This window comes from Elaeis guineensis, chromosome 4 (genome assembly GCF_000442705.2).
Source record: "Elaeis guineensis isolate ETL-2024a chromosome 4, EG11, whole genome shotgun sequence".
NCBI classification, from domain to species: domain Eukaryota; kingdom Viridiplantae; phylum Streptophyta; class Magnoliopsida; order Arecales; family Arecaceae; genus Elaeis; species Elaeis guineensis.
The window spans coordinates 3,922,393-3,943,594 of NC_025996.2; the positions used below are offsets into that span (position 1 = coordinate 3,922,393).

Genomic DNA, 21,202 nt, shown 5'->3' on the forward strand with positions numbered 1-21,202 from the left:
AGAATGAACAGGAATGGTGAAAGAGGGTCTCCTTGTCTATGACCCCACTTACACAAAATTCACTCCCCCAAATCTCCGTTCATGTTTACAGCTACGTTGCAAGAAGTGAGCAAATTTTCCGTCCATGCAATCCATTTAGAAGGGAAACCTCTGACTGAGAGTAATCTAAGGAGGAAACACAGATCAATTCTATCAAATGCTTTGAAGAAATCCAGCTTGCAGCAAACTCCCAACTTATTTATTCTTTTAGAGTGTAACTTCATTTGCACAAAGAGCGTTGTCTAGAATGGACCTACCTTTAATGTATGCAGTTTGGGCTGGATGAATCAGTTGACCCATAAGGGGCTGAAGTCTGTTTCCCAATACTTTTGAGAGAATCTTAATGCAACTGTGAATCAAGCTGATTGGTCGAAAGTCACCTGCTGATTTTGCTATCCCTTTTTTGGGGATCAAACAAATGATTGCATAATTGAGTCTATCCAAATTTACATTATCTTCATGCAATTGTCTGAAAAATGCCCAAAGATCATGGCAAACTACCTCCCAAAAGTGATGGAAGAAACAAATGGGAAACCCATCTGGTCCAGGGCTCTCATCCTCATGGAGGCTAAAGACTGCTACTTTAATTTCTTCTAGGGTGAAGGGAGAATCCAAACTATTGAGAGCAAGCCCAGAGGATTGATACAATCTACTCCCATTGAAATGGATAGAGGAGTTTGTCGGCTTATCAAAAATGCCTTGGAAAAATTCTACAAAAGCCTTCTTGATGTCATTCCTCTCCACCACCTCAATACCATTCCAATCCAATGAGCTTATCCAATTGATTTTTTTGTGGAAATTTGCTGTCCTATGGAAGAAGGCTGTGTTACCATCTCCTTCAGTCAACCATTTAACCCTGGCTCTTTGTTTCCAATAAATCTCTTCAGCCTTGAAGATAAGATTTAGCTTTCTTCTTTTATCCTCCCTTAATTCTCTCTCCCCAGCTGATAGTGTTGACAGCTCTTCCTTTCTATCTAAATTCTGAATATCCGTCAGTAGTGTATCCTTCTCAACTCTTGATTCAGATCTAGCCTTTGCTGCCCAACATTTCAAAGCTTTTCTAGTTGCTCTCAACTTGAGCACCAAGTTGGAAGCAGCATCTGAGGAGGAGCCAGCAGAGTTCCAAGCATTTGTAACAACCTCATCCCATTCAGTGGAAATCAAGAACCTATCAAGTTTTGCCATAAAGGGGTTTTCCCTCCTATTGCTCCAGGTAAATTGCTATCCTTTGAGTGGAAGATCTATGAGCTGACTCCGTCGAATAAAGGAGAGAGAGGCTCGTGATGTTCTGTGTGATTAAGGGCAGCCACTTCTTTCATGGGGCCTGCAAGTTGCATTAAAATCCCTCCCAATAATCCAAGGACTGAGAAAAGAGTTTCGGATTCTTTTTAGTTCTATCCAGAAGGAGCATGTGAGAGCACTGTCAGTTGGCTTGGCCCATACACCATGGTTAAGGTCCATGGCATCCCAAGAATTCTATCATGCCACTGGACAGAAATGGAGAAATTACTGACCTCAAATCTTAAAAAATCAAATCTTGAGTCACTCCACCCAAGAAGAATTCCACCAGCCGTATTCAAGGCATCACTATTTAAGATATGGTTTCCTTGAATCTTGAGTATTCTCCATAATCGGGCCACAAGGTGGCAAACTTCGCACAACGCCACATAAGCTTTTTGTTATTGGCAACCACTTCACCGAAGCATTTTGAAATTAATAATATACTTGAAGGAAAGGGCCCTCTAGACTATTGTTTGATACATATATAGATGTCAAACTTATCATGCTTGCTGTAGATCAAGTTATGACACCAGATAAATTATTCTGCGACAAGCACAAAGATACTAAATGAGTCAAACCTTGCTAGCTGTGATGGTATCTCTCCTGCAAGGCTATGATGACTCAAATCAAGTAGTTTCTGTAAGCTTTCTATCTCACCAATTTGTGGTGGAATGCTCCCATCCAATCCATTTTTACACGAATCCAATAGACAACATGGAGAAATTCTCTACTTCTTGTGGTATTGGCCTTGCTTAGATGGTTATCAGATAAATCAAGAACTTCTGAGTTGGACAATTTTCCAATTTCTGAGGGCATCATTCCAGATGGTCTGTTAAAACTCAAATTCAAGTTGAATAGCGAGCTCATGCCACAGGGAAAACTTGCTTCTCAAGCTAGTGCCTTTTATGATCTGATTAAATTTTTTATAATCTGAATCTTATTCAATTGGAGGAAGGGTTGTTCTGGGTCAGGTGTAGTTTATTTGTCTTATCAACTATATGTAGTTTATTTTTCTTGATGGAATGCTGATCCAAAATGAACAGTTAACACTCCTCCATGCAGGCTTAGTCCAATCAATGACAAGTTAGCCGATTTCAGTCCTGATTCAGTTTAATCCAAGCCATTTTGAGCCCCACGCTATGGATTTTGGCATACAGTACCATAGTGGTCTGCTACCTTTACATGGCAATGTCTTCTGCTGTGAAGTGGCTATCACATTTTCAGTTGCTTTCTCCAAAGCCGTACTTTCGAACGGTCAAGTCATTAGAGAAAACATTAGTGCATGAGGAATCTTGAATGAGAACATGGGCATATCAATATATTGAAAGGCCGAAATGATGAGATCGTTGCAGGTCCTGAGATACGGCTAAATAGGATTTATTTAAGGTAGTATAGTCGCAAATGAATCCTATTCCAGTTGAAATGCACTATACGACCTTCTTTGATGCGCATCATCATGTGTTTTAAATGGCTTCCAAATCTGCAGGACATGGTAGGCATCTACTTACTCCCAAGTAGAATATTTAGCAAATTCGTAGGGACTTGGATACGGCTGCCGAGCTGCCTGTCTCATTTACTGGCTGCTATATTGGCATTACAAACTCGTAACAAGATCTATAGCTGCTAGTGCGAAGCCTATTTTGTTTGAGATCACAACCTGACAACTTCCAGCATTTGTGTTCAATTAAATCGCTGCGGAAGGGGAGCCTAAAAATTCGCTTCTGATGGCTTCATCTTCATCAAACATTTCATTGGAATATTAGCAAGTGGAAGTCATTACAAACCCTTTAATATTTAAATGAGTTTTTGCCAAGATGCCAATCTAACGTATCTGTTGGTGATTCTCCTTGATTGTGAAGGGCTTAGACAGCTCGGAGAATATGCTTTTACTTGGTTTTGCTGCTAGTAAATTCCTGAACTTCCACAATTTTTATTGTGCTACAGATTCTCTCCCCCTTTCTTTTTAAATATCAAGTCAAAGAGGCAGATCCCAATCCGCTCCCCCCCAATAAGAAAAGGCCAAAGCATCATGACCTTTTCTTTCTTTTTTTGCGTGTGAGAGAGCATCAACTTTCAAGATTCTTACTAGATTTACCAAGGTCTTGAAAGGAAACGAGCTATGAAGTGGATGAGGTTTTCCTGCACTCCTTTTTGGCTGCTTTCTTCCCTTTTTCCTTCCGGTTGTAGTAGACTGCTAAAAGAGCTCCCAGGCTTCGTACACAAATAATGCAGAGACACCTGTTCTACCCGAGCTATTCAACTGTGATCTGAAATCTTCCCAGAATGAACCTGAACCAACTAGATATCTTAATCTTACCAGATTAGGCTTTGTCTAGCCAAATCCAAGGAAGACACAGTTGTAAGTCGTTAGCATGGTCAAGCAAGAGTCGATAGCCTTACCAACCTTGAAATTTTACACGTCTGTTGATGTGTGTTCCACGTCGTGTCCGAAAGATTTGGTTATCTGTTATTGACTAAGGATTGTTTTGTCTTCCTCACAGATTCCTCAAATCTCTCTCTTTCCTTGTCTTTGTTACTTTCTTTTTCAATATTTATCCAACCTTTAAGTAAGATTTAGAAATTTATTTTTAAAAAATTCATTTAAAATATATTAATTGTTGATTCTTCTTCTAAGAGTCATGCTAGGAGTTTATCTCACTAGTCCCGCTCAGCCATGCTTTTGTGAATTTAACAGCTGGCTGTGACCATGCATACAATTCTAGGAAGAGTCTCCTTTGTGTTTAGAAGTTTCCAAACGCGCCATGGTTATTTCACAATGATCCATCACAGTCTTTGTCCCCCTCTTTTTAATACTCATAGATCCATCAAGAAAATTATTCCACTTGAATCTACACATAGGCCATCTATGAAGTGATGACACTACCCATAAAAAGAAAAGTAAAGAAAACAATCCTTTTTTTTGGTTTTGTTGGGGAGGGGGGGCGGGGTTGGGGGTGGTTGTGCGGGGTGGTGTTGGAGAGGAGGGAAATGGAGGAAGCGAGACACTTTCCTCAAGTTTGTTGAAAAGAGTACCGAATGAGAACAATAGAGTGGAGATTTATACAACGGTGTTTCCAGATGGTAGAAACAAAAAGAAGTTACAAGTACATATACAATGCAACATGAAAAACCTGCATAAGAATTTTGCAGCTTTTAAGCACTACATCTATGTTAAAAAGTTCACTAATTGATATAATTTAATTGAATTGAATGGCTCGTGAATTGTTGGGATGTTGCCACCTATGAGTAAGTGAGATATTCTTTGCATGGTTGGTCGTGCTTCTGGAATAACACGGATGCATGAAAATGCTATCATAGCCAGCAAAAGCACCTCTTTTAACATATAAATCGTAGGAGATGAGATACGTTGATCTAACACATCACCGAGTAATATCTGTTGGATGTCTGATGATAATAAGGAGGAGACAAGATCACCCGGATGCCTTCCCATTATCACTTCTAATATTATTATGCCAAAGCTGTATACATCAGATTTCTCATTCACCTTTGTTATATACGAAAGTTCTGCAAAAAAATGACAAAAGGAGTAATCTATTTGTTTCTAATTTAAGTATTTTTTTTTCCAAACTTAATAAAAATGCCAATACCTTGTCTCCACTTTTCAAATGCAATTTTTAACTTCCTTAATTTATATATTAACTATTGGAAATACTTGGATATTTGTAAAATAAAAATTATTATTGATTAATTGATGCTTTTATGCTTTGTAATATTTTTATTTTTTTATTTTCTTGAAATTACAATCAGTTAAATAATAAAATCATCATTAGAAAAAAAATAATTATCTATATGCACTAGATTACTTTTTTTTAAACATCTAAGCTCTGATATAAATAGATTCATAAAGAAAGATACAAGCATCGTTATGGGTTTGCTGACAAATATATATTAATCCTATTTTTCAAATGCATGGTAGGCCACATAAGACATTGGAATAGAAAATTAATGTGAAGTATATGACATATATGTTTTGGAAATAGAATAAATATAAAAATAAAAAGAAGAAATTAGAAGACCGACTTACCTGGGGCAACATATCCAAATGTGCCTGCTAGCATGCTCCAATTTGATAAATCTGATTTGAGAATTCTTGCAGTGCCAAAGTCAGAAAGATAAGCCTTGAAATTAGAGTCTAATAATATATTATTACTACAAATATCTCGATGCACTATTGATGGACTGCAATCATGGTGTATGTATGATAACGCATGCGCCACATCTTTGATAATATGAACTCTTCTCTCCCAATTTAATTCCTCTGCTGTTTCTTGACTACGAAGGATGCTAGCTAAACTCCCCTTCTCAATGTAGTCATATATAAGAAATTTACAACTTGAACTGGAACAAAACCCATGAAGTTTTACAATGTTACGGTGTCGAATTTTGGTCAATGCTTGGATCTCATTTTGAAAACTTTTCTCATCAAGTACTTTGTCCTCCATCGGATGAAGTTTTTTAACAGCCACCACTTTTTCAATTGGAAGTTCTACTTTATAAACTCTGCCATATGTTCCACTCCCAATGCAATATTTCTCATCGAAATTTTCGGAGGCATAGATGATGTAGTCATAGGTGACTTATCCATTGAAATTCAATATCGAAAACAAATCACCAATAATAACATCAGTATCCTTTTGTTCCATAGGTTTTACTCTTCTACAAAGAACCGCAATGATCATGGTAGACAAACCTAAAAGAACCAAACTGCCCAATATAGGGATGACAACAAAGAGTATGATGAGATTTTTTGTTGAATGATGAGTGCTTATAGTAGTTGATCCACAAGAAAGCAAACTTGGCACGTCACCACATAAACCCTTGTTATGGATAAACCACGTTGCTTGAGCATTTTGAAACAATTTGCTTCTTGGAACTGGGCCCTCCAAATTGTTGTACGATACATCTATCGATGTCAAACCCAACATGCTTCCAAAAGATAAAGGGATGGCACCTGATAGATTATTGTGGGACAAGTTCAAAGATATTAAATATTTCAAACTTGCTAGTTGTGGTGGTATCTCTCCTCCAAAAAAATTATGGCTCAAATCAAGTAAACTTTGCAATCCTTTAAACTCTCCAATTCGAGATGGAATGATCCCATCAAATTTATTTTTTTCTCAAATTCAATATGCGCAGTTTAGTACAACCCTCTAATTGTGGTGGTATCGGGCTGCTGATGTCATTGTTAGATAAATCAAAAATTTCTAGATTGGATAATTTTCCAAACTCTGAGGGAATTATTCCAAATATTTTGTTATCACTCAAAGTCAAATTGAACAATGAGTTCATAGTACCTAACTCTTTTGGTATTTCTCCTGTAAGCTGATTTGAAGAAAGGTCCAGGACTCTTAATTGAAGCAACTTACTGAATTCAGAGGGTATGTTTCCGATAAGTAGGTTTCCTGAAATCCTAAAGTATGTCAAATTTTGACAATATGCCCAACTTGGTGAGATCTGGCCATATAGGTGGTTGTAGCTCATGTCAATATAGTCTAGATTGGGATATATCCCGAAGTCTTCGGTGACATTTCCTTTAAAATTGTTTCTTTCAAGACGAACCCTAAATAAACTAGAGCAATTTTTTAAACTTCTTGGAATGGGGCCCTCAAAGTTATTGTTTTCTATAGTAAAATGTCGAAGTGCACCTCCTTTACAAATCTCCGGAGGAAAGTAACCAGAGAAATTGTTGTCACCCACCTCTAGGTAAACTAGGTTGGTGTGATTACCTAGTTCTTGGGGCAAAGAGCCCGATAATTGATTGCTAAAAGCACGAAAATCAATTAAAGCGGTGAGGTTTCCTAAAGTAGAAGGGATGGAGCCGGATAAATTATTGATGTAGAGGTACAAAGTGTTAAACATGGTGAGGTTTCCTAAAGTGGAAGGGATGCAACCGGATAGTTGATTTTCTGAGATTTCTAGATCACGTAAGTTCATTAGGTTGCCTAATTCATGAGGAATGGTGCCAAATAAATTATTGGTGTAGAGGTATAAGGTATCAAGCATGGTGAGGTTTCCTAAAGTGGAAGGGATAGAGCCCGATAACTGATTTGTTGAGATATCTAGATCACATAAGTTCACTAGATTACCTAATTCAGGAGGGATGGTGCCATATAAATTATTGGTGTAGAGGTACAATGTGTTAAGCATGGTAAGGTTTCCTAAAGTAGAAGGGATAGAGTCTGATTGTTGATTTTCTGCGATATCTAGATCACTTAAGTTCATCAGGTTGCCTAATTCATAAGGGATGGTGTCAAATAAATTATTTACGCCGAGGTACAAAGTCTTGAGTTTGATGAGTTTGCCGAAACTGGAAGGGATAGGACCTGTTAAATTATTGTACGAGATTTCTAGATGTAAAAGGTTAACTAGATTGCCTAGTTCACGGGGAATATTACTAGAGAATTGATTTCTATGAAGGTAAAGGGTCCCTAGGTTGGTCAAGTTACCAAGGGTTGAAGGGATGGCACCGGTGAGATAGTTTTCGAATAAACGCAGCGCACGTAGACGCTTGAGTTGACCAATCTCTGGTGGCAGTGCGCCTGTGAATTTGTTCGAGGAGAGATCGATCTCGGTCAGGCTGGAGAGGTTGGCAAAAGTGGGGGGCAGATTGCCGGAAAGGTGATTATGCGAGAGATCGAGGGAGGTGAGAGCGGAAAGCGTGCTGATGCTGGAAGGGATGGTCCCAAACAAATAGTTGCGTCGGAGGTGGATGCGAGCGAGAGATGGGAGGGCGGAGAAGTTGAGGCTATCGAGCTTACCTACCAAGCCTGCACGAGGTAGGCTGATGCCAGTGATCACAGCTCGGCCTCCATTCTCCATGCAGGTGATACCATACCACATGCAAGTGTTGTTGGAGAGAGACCAAGAACTGATCGGTTGTTGGGCATGTGAATTTTGAAGGGTGGATTTCCAGTGGAGAATAGCTTTCGCTTGGGATTCAAGGATGGAAGAGGTAGTGGTCGCAGCAACTGCCATTGCTGACGAATAGTGAAGAAGGAAAAAAGACAGTTGGAAGATGCCAGCGGATAGAAGATACGAAGAGAGGGATTTGTATTGGAAAGGCCTACGACTAGGATCCATAATTTATGTGGCTCCCTATAGGTGTTCTTCCCAGTTCTGCTGGTTGGTTGGTACCGAAATGGGGATTTGAGCACCTTATTTATGGACCTGGAAAGCGTGCGTTCGGAGTGGACTGACCGGGTTATCGGTTCTAGAAGGCCAATTCGATCCACTTGGAGTTCTAATCCTGTTTCTATGTGGTCGTTGGTCATTTTTTATTTTTCAAATCCGTGTCATGACGACTTTGGACCGTTCGCCTAATCTGAAAAAAATTAAAAGACTCTCTGATCAAACTAATATGCATGTTTCTGGCCACGATCCATGAGTCGCCCATGACTGTGAGAAAAAATAAATGAATGTTTCCTTGACTCTCATACACCTGCATCTTTCATCCGAAAAAAAAAGGCCAAAAAAAGCAAGCTGACTCCCAGTGAACCCCCCGCCTACCTGCATCTTTCCGTGGCATGGAGCGCCCTACCGAGTCCCTCATTCACGTCCTTTGGCTGCTCCACATATGACGTCCATCGCGAGGAAATCCGCTGGGGTTTGACAGGTGGCAGATATCAGTCCTCGCATCACGAATTCTTTGGTGTCTTCACAAAAAGCGCTCTTTGCACGTCTTTACAAAAAGCTGCTCTTTTGTAAAAAAGCCCGCCAGCTAACCGGTGCACGTGGTGTGGAATATAATTGCTCTAATCAGAGAGAGCCGATTGGAATATGACTTTGTTGAGTCCTTTTCCAGAATAATACAAAAAAAAAATTTATTTATCAAAATATACTAAAATCAAACTTATTTACCAAACTAATGCAAAAGGAAAAAACGCCATTTTGAATGGCATTTTTTCCCCTTCCACGTCACCCCCCATTTCCACGGTGGCATCCTCCCAAAAAAAAAAAAAAAAAAAAAGAGAAGAAGGCGCCGTTGCAAATGGCGACTTTAAAAACGCCATTTCGAATGGCGTTTTTAAAAACGCCATTCAAAACGGCGTTTTCATATTTTCCCAAAAAGGAAAAAAATCGTGAAAAAATGAAAAAATTGATTTTTTAAAATTTGAAATTAATTAATAAGTTAAAATTGTAATTTGATTGAAATTTAAAATATAAAGATTTGAATTTGTAATTCATTAAAAAAATTAATTTAGATTTTTTATTTAAAATATTTTTTAAAAGATGTCAAAAAAATCTTAAGAAATAAAAAAAAATATCATAGAAAATAAAAAAAAGAGAAAGAAATATGAAAGAAATAAAAATTTAAAATTTAATTGAAAAACATCGTTCGAAATGCTTGTCCTAAATTTTTTTTAAAAAAAAAATTTAAATAATAAAAAAATTATAATTTAAAATTTAAAAGAAATAAAATTTTAGAGATTAATTGAAATAAAAATAAGCATTCAAATTACTATGTCAAATTAAAATTAATTTATTTTAAAAATATTCAAAAAAAATTAAAAAATAGGCTAAAAAATTTTTATAAAGACATAAAGAATTGAAAAAAAATAGAAATTATAATTGTAATTGAAGAACAAAGTTTATAATTTTTAATTTTAAGAAATAAGAATTAAAATTTTAATTGAAATTAAAAATTACTTTTTAAATAACTAAATTAATTGAAATATAAATTTTTCAGAAATATTTTAAATAAAAGAAAAAAAATACGTAATAGAATATCAAAAATATAGAAATGGAAGAAAACTAAAATTAAAATTTAAAATTATAAAAATTATAAATTAGATTAGAAAAAATATATCATAAAAGAATAAAATTATAACGTAAATAATAATATATCAAATATTGGTCTTTGAATTGAATTTTAGAAAAAAAAATATTTTTTGAAGTAAAGGAAAGGAATACGTAATAGAATGCAAAAAAGATAAAAATAGAAGAAAATTGAAATTATAATTTCAAATGATAAAATTTAAAATTATAAAAATTATAAATTAGATTAGAAAAAATATATCATAAAAGAATAAAATAAAAATAAATTAATTATAATTTTTTTTTAGGGTAATTTATAAATGTGACTTAAAAAATTTAAATTTGAATTAAATTTTGATAAAAAAAGAAATACATTAAAAAGTTTAAAAGAATGAGGAAAAGTTAAAAAGTGAAAATTTTTAAAAAGTCACAACAAATAAGGATTATAAATTAAAAATAAAAAAAAATTTAAAGTTTAATTGAAATAAAAATATTTTTAAATATAATTTATAAAATTAAAATTTATTTAATTAAAAAATTTTAAAATAAAATTTAAAAATATCTTAAAAAAATTTCATAGAAAGATAAAGAATTGAAAAAAAATAGAAATTGTAATTGTAATTGAAGAACAAAGTTTATAATTTTTAATTTTAAGAAAGAAGAATTAAAATTGTAATTGAAAATTAAAATAATATTTTAAATAACTAAATTAATTTAAACATTAATATTTAAAAAATATTTTAAATAAAGAAAAAAAATAGGAGGAAAATTTAAAATTTAATTTGAATTAAATTTTGATCAAAAAATAAATACAGTGTAAAGTTAAAAAATGAGAAAAAATATGGAAAAAAATTTTGAAAATTAAACTTTAGAAAAAATAATATTTTTTTAATTAAAGGTAAAGAATACGTAATAGAATGCTAAAAAAAAAGAAATGGAAGAAAACTGAAATTATAATTTCAAATGATAACTATTTTAAAATAAATAAAAAAAGTATCATAAAAAAATAATAAAATAATAATAAAATAGGAATTGTAATTATTAATTTTAAAGAAATTTAATTTTAATTTAAATTAAAAATTATCATTTAAATTATTATTTTCTTTATTTAATTTAATTTATATTTTAAAAATTACAAATACATAATTAAAGAATTAAAAAAAAAAGGGAAAACGCCATAGAGAATGGCGTTTTCCCCTCCCCAAACCCCTCTTCTTCCTTCTCCCCTCCTTCTCCCTTCTCCCTCTTCTCCTTCTCCCTTCTCTCTTCTCCTTCTCGATCTTCTCCGGCGTCTCTCCGGCGGCACGGCGGCGAGGTCTCGGCGGCGGTGAGCTCTTCCCCCTCTCTCTCCCTCTTCCTCTTTCTCTCTCCCTCTTCCCCTCTCTCTCTTTTTCTCATGCCGGCGGCGGGCCGCGCGTCCCGGCGGCGGGCCGCGCATCCCGACGGCGGGCCGCACGTCCCGACGGCGGGACCCGCGTCCCGGCGGTGGCCCCCGACCCCCTCCTCTCTCTCTTCCTCTCTCTCTCTCTCTCTTCCTCTCTCTCTCCCTTCTCCGTGGCCGCCGGCCACAGACCGCCGGCGGCGGGTCCCGCATCCCGGCGGTGGTCCCCGGCCCCCTCCTCTCTCTTCCTCTCTCTCTCTCTTCCCCTCTCTCTCTCCCTTCTTCTTGGCCGCCGGCCACAGACTGCCGGCGGCGGGTCCCGCGTCCCGGTGGCGGGTCCCGCATCCCGACGGTGGCCCCCGGCCCCCTCCTTTCTCTCTCTCTCTCTTCCTCTCTCTCTCTCCCTTCTCCTTGGCCGCCGGCCACAGACGGCCGGCGGCGGGCCGCGCGTCCCGGCGGCGGGTCCCGCGTCCCGGCGGTGGCCCCCGGCCCCCTCCTCTCTCTCTTCCTCTCTCTCTCTCCCTTCTCCTTGGCCGCCGGCCACAGACGGCCGGCGGCGGTCCGCGCGTCCCGGCGGCGGGTCCCGCGTCCTGGCGGCGGGTCCTGCGTCCCGGCGGTGGCCCCCGGCCCCCTTCTCTCTCTCTCTCCCTTCTCCTTGGCCGCCGCCCACAGTCGGCCGGCGGCGGGCCGTGCGTCCCGGCGGCGGGCCGCGCGTCTCGGCGGTGGCCCCCGGCCCCCTCCTCTCTCTCTCTTCCTCTCTCCCTCTCTTCTCCTTGGCCGCCGGCCGTCTGGGCCGCACGTCCCGGCAGTGGCCCCCGGCCCCCTCCTCTCTCTCTTCCTCTCTCTCTCTCTCTCTCTTCCTCTCTCTCTCCCTTCTCCGTGGCCGCCGGCCACAGACCGCCGGCGGCGGGTCCCGCATCCCGGCGGTGGTCCCCGGCCCCCTCCTCTCTCTTCCTCTCTCTCTCTCTCCCTTCTCCTTGGCCGCCGGCCACAGACGGCCGGCGGCGGGCCGCGCGTCCCGGCGGCGTCAAGAAATTGCTGTATTTAAAAAAAAATTAAAATATATTGTCTATTTTTTTTTAATACATCTGTGATAATATTGCTTGAGACAGCGTATTATGGCTTACGATCCACGATATCCCGATCCCCGAGACAGCAGCATTCTTACATTGCAGGAGCACCATCGATCACAGACTATTTTAGATGGCGGCGTAAGCATTACAATCTTATTTACTTTTTAAATTTTCATTTTAAAATCATGTACGTTATCTAATTAGTATATTTTTTTGCAGGAGTCCAGACATCTTCGTCTACGACGATCCGATGCAGATTTCTGGAGGACAGAGGACATCCCAGATAGAGTGTTAGATTATTTACGATATCTGGGATTTTATGGAGTATATCGGATCGGTCGTATACAGATGGACGTTGGTCTTATTACTGCTATGCTTGAGAGATGGCGTCCAAAGACACACACATTTCATCTTCCATTTGGTGAGGCGACCATCAGTTTACAGGATGTCAGCATCCTTACTGGACTACCAGTTGATGGAGATCCAGTTACCGGAGTTGATCCCGCACTTACCATTCCGGAGTGGCAGGCTTTGTGCTTGCGATTGTTAGGGTTTGAGCCCGACGCACATTTTTTCGATCATTCACGACTCAGGATTGAGTGTTTGGATGATCGTTATCGTCATTTTCATATTGCGGATGATGCACCGGAGGAGATGGTGCAGCAGTATGTTAGGGGTCAGATGCTGCGATTGTTAGGTGGTGTCCTGTTACCTGATACTTCATCGAATAAGATGAAGTTGATGTTTTTGCCATTATTAGAGGATTTAGACTTCGCTCGTCGACTCAGTTGGGGCAGTGCAGTACTAGCTTGTCTATACCGAGCTATGTGTCGGGGTTCCTATGCTGATCAGAGCGAGATTGGCGGTTATCTTGTATTATTACAGGTATGTGAATTAAAATTTTTTATTTTTAATATTTAATTATATTTTATATTGAATATATTATTTATTTAATTTTTGAAATTTGCAGATTTGGGTATGGGAGCGTATGCCGACTATCAGTCCATTACGACGACAGTTGCTCGAGATGCCATCAGAGCAGCAGGATCCTGATGTTCCATTCAGACTAGACGGACCATTGGGATACAGGTATCGAAATATTATTTTTTTTATTTAAATTTTTTTATTTTAAATTTATTTAATATTAATACATTGTGAAACAGATGGAACGTTGCATTCAACGTTCATCACGTATCGACAAGAGTGGCACGGGTTTATAGGTGCCAGTTGGATACATTACTTGATACATCTAGACGGGTAAATTTTAAATTTTTTACAAATATCAATTTACAGTATTCGTAATCTATTATAATTTTTTACTAATTTTTTTTTATTTTAACTATATTGTATCAGTTTTTGTGGGAGCCATATACAGATGGGATATTGGCTATACTGCCGCAGATGTGTACAGTTGGACACGACATATGGACTGCTAGGGTGCCGCTTATTTGTTTTGATGTGGTAGAGTGGCATCTTCCCGATCGTGTCCTGCGTCAGTTTGGTCAGATTCAGGGCATCCCAGAGCAGTTTGATACCAGCCAGGGACTTCATCGTATTGATCGACGAGGGAGAGCTCGTATCGACTGACGTATCAGACATGCACAGTACATCGATATTTGGGATGCACGTCGAGATCACATTGTTCATGGTGATCTTATTTTGAGAGGCCGTTCATATACTGATGACTACATGGCTTGGTTTTTTAGCATTACGGTGCGAGTCATTGGACAGTCTCAGTATGCAGTTTCTGGATACGAGGGCGAGAGTTCTACTGTACGTCTTTTGGTAAGATTACGAAAATTACTTCATGTTATTTGTGTTATATTTTTGTTTTATATTGTACACTATACTGATTGTTTTATACTAACTGCTCTATTTTTATTTTATAGACTGATTCTGTGTCGGAACTCGTATTGGACGCTCGTCGTGCTTTATCTACGACTGATGAGGACGAGCGGATTCAGATACTGCGGGAGATAGAGAGAACAGGTTCCGGAACATTGGGGGCGATTGGTGTTGATCCACATACCTGTGCGCCTTGGTATGGAGCAGTTCGGGCGCCAGATATGAGTTATACGCCGTCACCATATGCTTCACATATGCCATCACCGCATATTCCGCATATGTCATCATTCGATGCTGCACAGATGCCACCGTCTTTTCATCCACAGATGGCAGCATCTTCTTCGTCCTACATCCCCCAGATGCCATCACCGGGTACCAGTTGGCCACATGAGTATGATACTTTTTTTTCAGGTCCATCCATGTATCCAGATGAGAGAGTTATTCCTGAGCAGCATGATCCGACAGCATCAGTTATTCCTGAGCAGCATGATCAGCAGATCTCCTCCACTGATATAGGAGAGGAGCCATCACAGCAGGAGCAGCCGGCGAGGATCTTCCTGAGAAGGTCCAAGCGACCACGGGCGCCGCGACGTCCTTGTGGGACTTAGTCTTTGTTGTATTTGTATTTAGTATTTTTATATTTTTGTTGTACTATTTTTTTTTTGTACGTTTGACATTTTTATTCTATTGAATAATATTAAATATTGATTTCATTTTATATTATTTAATTTTAAATGATTAGATATTATGATCGGTGCATATGGATACACATATTCGAACGTGTCTCAGAACATTAGGAGAGGAAATATTATGCTGAAAGGACTATAAAAATTATAACGTAAATAATAATATATCAAATGTTGCTTTTTCAATTGAATTTTAGAAAAAATAAATATTTTTTTAAGCAAAGGAAAGGAATACGTAATAGAATGCTAAAAAGATAAAAATGGAAGAAAATTGAAATTATAATTTTAAATGATAAAATTTTTAAAATCAATCTAAAAAAAATATCATAAAATAATAATAAAATAATAATAAAATAAGAATTATAATTATAAATTTTAAAAAATTTAATTTTAATTTAAATTAAAAATTATCATTTAAATTATTATTTAATTAAATTTATTTATTAAAGATTATAAATAGATAAGTTAAGAAATTAAAAAAAAAATAAATAAAAAGAGAAAATGCCATTCTCTCTCCTCCCCAAACCCCTTTTTTTCCTCCTTCTCCCTTCTCCTTCTCCCTTCTCCCTTCTCGATCTTCTCCTTCTTCCTTTACAAATTTAAGTAAAGAAAAAGAATACATAATATATCATAAAAATAGAAAAAAACTAAAATTATATTTTTAAATTATAAAAATTATAAATTAAATTAAATAAATTGTTGCCCAGCTATGCAACCCAAGAGGGGGGGTGAATTGTGTTTTAAAAATTTTAAGCTTAACTAATTACTTATGAAAAGTATTTGTCAAAAGCTTGATGAATGAGGAGAAGGACTTTAGTTCAAGATTAATTACCTAAAGCAAGAATGCAAGGATATAATGAAGAATTAAAGAGAAACAATAAAGCACACCACAAACACAAGGATTTATAGTGGTTCGGTGCCAACCTTGCACCTACATCCACTCCCCAAGCTCCTACTTGGAAATTCCAAACCACTATACTTGTATGCAACCCGAATACAAATGTCGGAAACTCCGACACTAGCTATCCCAAGCTAGTCCACTTATTTCTCCCTTGTTTTTCACCTTTTCAAACCTTTTATAGCTTTAAGAAACAAAGGAAAACATTCTAGGCAGAAAAAGAGCCGTTAGAGCACTTAAAGTGAGTATTAAAAGCAACTAAAACGGGCTAAAAACTAGCCGTTGCGGACAATTCCCGTCGCAGGGGTCGACTCATGAGTCGACTCATGCTTCAGGAGTCGACTCATGAGTCGACCTCTGTTGCAACAGCCAGAAATGTGGGTTTCTGGATTTTTTGGCCCAAACCAGCAGAGGTCGACTCATGAGTCGACTCATGCCTTGTGGGTCGACTCATGAGTCGACTCACAGGTCGTGCCAAGCCAGAAAACCAGCGTACCAATAGAAATTTCAGCGTGCCAAGCAGCTCATTGTGCCATGAGTTGACTCATGAGTCGACTCATGCACTTAAAACATTCATAACTTCAAAAATATAAGTCCAAAAATAATGAAATTTTCACCAATAGATCACAAATCATTTGTTCTACCAAATGATACTATCAAATCAGGGTTTTGGTAAAATTACATTTTTGCCCCTAAAGAGCATAAAGACTTTTTCAAATAAAAAATATTTGTATCCCTTCAATCTGCTTTGTAATCATCAAAATCAATCTAGGAGCAACATAAATATATCATAAAAATAGTAAATAAAAGAGAAAAAATGGTAATAAAATAGAAATTATAATTTAAAATAAAAAATTAACTTTAATTTAAATTAAGAATTATCATTCAAATTACTATCCTCATTAAAAAATTTAATAAATTAAAAAAAAATAATTAAACAAATTATGAAAAAAATTTAAAAAAAATTTAAGAAAAGAAAAAGAATAAAAAAACGTCGAAGGGAACGGCGTTTTCTCCTTTCCTCCCTTCTTCTCTCCTTCTCCCTCTTCTCCTTTCTCCCTCTTCTCCCTTCTCCGGCGTCTCTCCTACAGCACCGCGGTGAGCTGCCTCCTCTCTCTCTCTTCCTCTCTCTCCCTCTTTTTAAAAAATTTTAAAAATAAAAATTACCAAAAAGAAAGTCAACGGGTCGACTCACAGAGTGTGGCAGCCAAAAATTTTGCGTGCCGTTAAACTTTTTTAGCCATGAGTCGATTCATGGGGTCGACAGAAAAATATAAATCTATTTTTCTTAGAAAATACGCTTCCAAAAATATTGAAATTGCCTCTAATAGATTACACATCTTTTGTTCTTGCTTTTGAGACTTCAGAATCATATCTGATAAAATTATGATTTTTTTTCTTCATTTTTTAACTTTTTAATATATTTATTTTTTGATCAAAATTTAATTCAAATTAAAATTTTTTAAGTCACATTTATAAAATACCCAAAAAAATAAATTGTAATTAATTTAATTATTACATTTTATTCTTTTATGAAATATTTTTTTTATAATTTTTATAATTTTTATTTTTATTTTTATTTTTCTTCCACTTTTATTTTTTTGACATTCTATTACGTATTTTTTTTCTTTATTTAAAATATTTTTTAAATATTAATGTTCAAATTAATTTAGTTATTTAAAATATTATTTTTAATTTCAATTATAATTTTAATTCTTATTTCTTAAAATTAAAAATTACAAACTTTGTTCTTCAATTACAATTAGAATTTCTATTTTTTTTCAATTCTTTATCTTTTTATAAAATTTTTTTAGGCGATTTTTATATTTTATTTAGAAAATTTTTTAATTAAATTAATTTTAATTTGAGAAATTAATTTTAAAAAATATTTTTATTTCACTTAATCTTTAAATTTTTATTTTTTTAAAATTTTAAATTTATAATTCTTATTTTTTCTGACTTTTTACAAATTTTAACTTCTTAACTTTTTAACTTTTCATCATTTCTTAACTTATTAATGTATTTTTTTTATCAAAATTTAATTCAAATTTAATTTTTTTAAGTCACATTTATAAAATACCCTAAAAATAAAATTATATTTAATTTAATTTAATTTTATTCTTTAGCATTCTATTACGTATTCTTTTCTTTTAATTAAAAAAATATTATTTTTTCTAAAGTTCAGTTTATAATTTTTTTTCCATATTTTTTGTCATTTTTTAACTTTACACTGTATTTTTTTATCAAAATTTAATTCAAATTAAAATTTTAATTTTCCTCCCATTTTTTTTTCTTCATTTAAATTATTTTTTTAAATAATAATGTTTAATTTAATTTAATTATTTAAAATATTATTTTTAATTTCAATTACAATTTTAATTCTTATTTCTTAAAATTAAAAATTATAAACTTTGTTCTTCAATTACAATTACAATTTCTATTTTTTTTTCAATTCTTTATCTTTTTATGAAATTTTTTTAGGCTATTTTTAAATTTTATTTGAAAAATAATTCAATTAATTTAATTTTAATTTTACAAAATATATTTAAAATTTTTTTTATTTCAATTAAACTTTATAATTTTTTTTAAATATTTTAATTTATAATTCTTATTTTTGGTGACTTCTTAAAAATTTTCACTTTCTAACTTTTCCTCATTTCTTTAACTTTTTAATGTATTTCTTTTTTTATCAAAATTTAATTCAAATTTAATTTTTTTAAGTCACATTGATAAAATACCCTAACAAAAAATTATAATTAATTTAATTTAATTTTATTCTTTTATGATATATTTTTTCAAATCTTTATATTTTAAATTTCAATCAAAATTAAAATTTTAATTTATTTACTAATTTTAAATTTTAAAAAACAAAATTTTCTAATTTTCCATTCAAAATGGCGTTTTATATTTAAATTAATTTAGTTATTTAAAATATAATTTTTAATTTCATTTATAATTATAATTTTTATTTCTTAAATTTAAAAATTATAAACTTTGTTCTTCAATTACAATTATAATTTCTATTTTTTTTAATTCTTTATATTTTTATAAAATTTTTTAACCCTTTTTTTTAAAAATTTTTTAATTTTTTTAAAATAAATTATTTTTAATTTTTGAAAGTAATTTGAAATAATATTTTTATTTCAATTAATCTTTAAAATTTTATTTCTTTTTAATTTTCAATTAAAATTCTTTTTCTTTGATTACTTCAAATTTTTTTAAAAAAATTTTTTAAGACAAATATTTCGAATGATGTTTTTCAATTAAATTTCAAATTTTTATTTCTTTCATAATTCTTTCTCCTTTTTTTATTTCCTATGATAATTTCTTTTTTTTTCTTAAGATTTTTTTTGACATCTTTTAAAAAAAATTTGAAATAAAAAATCTAAATTAATTTTTTTAATGAATTACAAATTAAAATCTTTATATTTTAAATTTCAATCCAAATTTAAATTTTAATTTATTAACTAATTTTAAATTTTAAAAAATAAAATTTTCCATTTTCCCACGATTTTTTTCTTTTTTTTTTTGGGTGGGAAAATTGAGAAACGCCATTTTGAATGGCGTTTTCAAAAACGCCATTCAAAATGGCGTTTTTAAAGACGCCATTCGCAATGGCGTTTCTTCATATTTTTTTTTTTTTTTTTTTTTGGGACGATGCCACCGTGGAAATAGAGGCTGACGTGGAAGGAGAAAAAACGCTATTCAAAATGGCGTTTTACCCTTTTGCATTAGTTTGGTAAATAAGTTTCGTTTTAGCATATTTTGATAAAAAAAAATTATTTTTGCATTATTTGGGAAAAGAGCTCTGACTTTTTGACTTCAGAGAAATCTTGCATCACGCCACTCGTTCCCATGAAACCGTTGGTAAAGTACTTGTGCACCATCATAGAAACGAGGGACTATGATTGGTACGATATACTGCCACGTGGATCCCATGGCATAGGACATGATTTCTCCAAATACCAGTCAAGAAAAGGCCAGAGCATGACTGATTCCCCACCGTCTGGAAAGTGTAAGTTTACTTGATTTACCCAAGTCTCTGAAGGAAACAAACTATGAAGTGGAGGTTTCCCTACCCTCATCTTTGGTTTATTTTTTTTCCCCCTCCCCCTCCCAGTTGTAGTGTACCTACCACCTTTTTTTTTTTTTTTTTGATGATAAACACAAATAATACATACAGACCTGTTCCACCCGAGCTATTTCATTGTGGCCTACAGTCTTCCGATTCTTCCCAATGTGAACTTGAACCAACTAGAAAAAGTTCTCCTGGATTTTGGTTAACAAGCAATGGAATAATCCGATGGGCATCAAAATGAATCACCTTCGACAACTGACGCCTTAACCTTAGTAGATTGGGCTTTGTCTAGCCAAATCCAAGTAAAGCAAAAGAAGATTTTAAGTAATTAGCATGGTCAAGCGAGAGTGTGACCTGAAATGTTAGGCTGACTTCCAAAGCTTAGCACTACCTAGATTGTTTTAAAAAATAATATTATGTAAATTATCCAGTTTTTGATATTGGACTTCGTTCTAAAAAATAATGAACTCATTGTCGGCTATTTCTAAGGCAGCCAACTTTGTTAGATTTTTCAGCTCGTGAGGCAGCCTGGTAATTGATTCTTGATAATGCGTAGATTAGTGACAAAGGCTCAAGGATGGTGCCCAAAATCCTACGATGAAGAAGAGAGGTACTTCAATGCCTCACTGGATGGGGAATGGAAGCGAGGCTCTTCTTCTTCCAGACGCTACGACGAAGAAGTCAAGTCATGATCGGTCGTTTGCGGTGCTATTTTGCACAGTGGCCTATTGATATTTCCCATAAATTTATTTTTATAAGGAAAACTGCGGTATATCTGAAATCAAACATAGTGTATTAATTTTTCTAATAAATCTAGGTTAGAGAGTATTTGGCTTCAAGTACGAAGCAATGGGAGGATATGGTGGTATCTTTGACGTGACTTTTGGACTAACCTCCACTCACCCCGCCAATCCCGTCCCCCCCCCCCTCCCACACGCAGCCACCCACCCACCGGTTGAATGTTTTGATCTACTTTGACGTGAGTTTGGACTGAAGTCTTGCGCTTCCCCACCCCATATCCCTTTACACACAGACACAAACTTTGGATAAGCCATCCGGAAAAAATGACTCTCTTCTCTCACACACTTTTTTGGCTTAGAAATATTTCCTTCTAGAATGTTATTGAAATACAAGTCTTCCTTCTTT

At 35.1% G+C, this 21,202-nt stretch overlaps 1 pseudogene; it reads right to left on the reverse strand.

Moving 5' to 3' along the window:
- Positions 1 to 4,486: 4,486 nt before the first annotated feature.
- LOC140856845 (uncharacterized) lies at positions 4,487 to 8,421 on the reverse strand (annotated as a pseudogene).
- Positions 8,422 to 21,202: the final 12,781 nt, after the last annotated feature.